The sequence below is a fragment of the Loxodonta africana genome, chromosome 4, assembly GCF_030014295.1.
Source record: "Loxodonta africana isolate mLoxAfr1 chromosome 4, mLoxAfr1.hap2, whole genome shotgun sequence".
In the NCBI taxonomy this organism is placed as follows: Eukaryota; Metazoa; Chordata; class Mammalia; order Proboscidea; family Elephantidae; genus Loxodonta; species Loxodonta africana.
In genome coordinates, this window is record NC_087345.1 from 85,875,457 (window position 1) to 85,878,164 (window position 2,708).

A 2,708-nucleotide genomic window follows, 5' to 3' on the forward strand; every position below is an offset into this window, starting at 1 on the left:
AAATTTAGAAAATCAGTGCCCAGAGAAGGAGATGGAATAAGAAGACTTGATCCTGGGTTCTGGCTGCTTTGTGAAATGGTTCAGATCACAGAAACAAAAGGGAATATGTATGTCCTTTGAGTTACTTGGTTCTTCATATTGGTTTTAAATCTGTACTCAATTACGCCGTTTTAAAAGGAAATAATTTTGTACTGTTTTCACAGATCTGATGGAATTCAGAAGAAATTTAACCCTGAGAAACCATACAACGGTGACAACATTTATTCTAGTGGGACTAACGGATGATCCAAACTGGCAAATTGTAATTTTCCTTTTTCTATTTCTAATATATTTATTCAGTGTCACTGGAAATCTGACCATTGTCCTGCTCACATTATTGGATTCCCAACTCAAAACACCCATGTATTTCTTCCTTAGGCATTTTTCATTTTTAGAAATATCATTCACATGACTGGATCCCTAGGTACCTGATCAGCATTGTGACTATGGATAACAGGATTTCCTGTGATGCTTGTATGACACAATTATTTTTTGCCATCTTCTTGGGTGCATCAGAGTTTTTCCTGTTGACTGCCATGTCCTATGACCGCTATGTGGCCATCTGCAAACCCCTTCGCTATGCAACAATTTTGAACAACAGAGTCTGTACCCAGCTGCTTGTTACCTCTTGGTTAGCTGGGTTGTTAGCAATCTCTCCTGGGCTTATCATGGGCTTGGGATTGGAATTCTGTGATGCCAGCAATATTGACCACTTTGCCTGTGACTATTCTCCTGTCCTGAAACTCTCCTGCACGGACACACAGTCCATAGAATTGTTAGGTTTTATTTCAGCCATTGTCATACTGCTGATTACGCTGGCACTGGTGATACTCTCCTATGCATATATTCTGAGAACAATTCTGAAGATCCCTTCTGCCCAGCAGAGGAAGAAGGCTTTTTCCACCTGTTCCTCCCACATGATTATTGTCTCTATCTCTTATGGCAGCTGCATTTTATGTGTATGAAACATTCTGCAGAGGAAAGGATTGCTTTAAAGAAGGGGGTAGCAGTACTCAACACTTCAATTGCACCTCTCTTAAAGCCTTTCATGTATTCCCTAAGAAATAAGCAAGCAAAACAAGCCCTGAAGGTTATAGTTCAAAAATGTATCACTACCTTAAAAAAATAGTTTGGCTTTTACAAAAGGAAACCACTAACATTTATTGAAAAATGTAGCCTACTCTGATACCATATCCATTTATTTTATTTTTATATTAGGATTAGGATTATGTCACCTGCAATTAATCATTGTTATGCAATCTACTCCTGATTTTTTTCCTTTAATGGTATAAACTGTATCCATGATGTTGTCTTATGTGTTGCTGAAATCACCTCACTCTTGCAACTTAATTCTCTTATTTATCTTCAAAAAATACTCCATTATGAATCAATACTTGAAGCCCAATCGGTCTAAGTCTTTATAGTGTAGATGTGTTGAGATGTAGATCATTTGTGAAATCTACAAGTATTCATTTGATTTTATAAATCTGTAGGAAACCTTTCTTATACTACATAATGTTAATATCTTACTAAAACATTTGTTGGTCCTAATGACATAATAATGAACCTATATAGAAGTATTCATGCTTAGATTTAATGAAGATACATTAAAAAAAAATCTACGAATCTCTGTGTTAGTATAAATCAAAGAAGAACTTTTCATTCAGGAAAGAGTGCTTTACAGGGGCTAACTTAAAGAGCCTATGCAGATTATACAGACCTAAGACTGAGGCTTAATTAGTTCATCAGAGAATGCCTCCTTCACACACACACACACACACACACACACACACACACACATTATAACACACTTTCGATAAACATACCAGTGCAATACAGTCAGAAAGCAGAGCTGCAAAAGACAGACACTTTCTGATAGGAGAGCAAAGAGAAGCACCACAGTCAAAGACGAAGACCCAACATTAATTATCATGTAGGTGCAGGTTTTTCATAGATGTTCTTTATCAAGGTGAGGATATTCCCCCCATTAGTGTTTTCTGAGACTTTTTATTATAAACTGGTATTGAAATTTTATAAATGTCCATTCTAAATCACTTGATATAACACTACAGGTATCCCCTACTTTTTGGAAGTTTGTTTTTAGCTGCTTCATTTTTACAAAAGACTAATATTAGCACCCGTTTTTAGTAACTGAAAGAATTCCGAAGAGGATTTACTCCTTTGCATAAAATGGTGAAAAGCAAAACTAGCATTCACTGTTTTTTTGCAGCAAGCTGTTAAAGAGGAAACATGCCCTGAGCAGCTAGGGTGGCATCCCCAAACTCCTTCCCCTGGAACTACACTTAACGTCCCAGCATAAAGCCACCGTAGCTTAGAGCTATATCTTTGTATACTATGTGTTAGTGCTATTTTAGATTTTTTTAACTTTTATTGAGCTTCAAGTGAACGTTTACAAATCAAGTCAGACTGTCACATATAAGTTTATATACACCTTACTCCATACTCCCACTTGCTCTCCCCCTAATGAGTCATCCCTTCCAGTCTCTCCTTTCGTGACAATTTTGCCAGCTTCCAACTCTCTCTATCCTCCCATCCCCCCTCCAGACAGGAGATGCCAACACAGTCTCAAGTGTCCACCTGATACAAACAGCTCACTCTTCATCAGCATCTCTCTCCTACCCACTGTCCAGTCCCTTCCATGTCTGATG

General features: G+C 37.6%; 1 pseudogene; it reads left to right on the forward strand.

Moving 5' to 3' along the window:
- The first annotated feature begins 208 nt into the window (after positions 1–208).
- Positions 209–1,284, forward strand: LOC100677612 (olfactory receptor 6C74-like; annotated as a pseudogene).
- The last annotated feature ends 1,424 nt before the right edge of the window (positions 1,285–2,708 follow it).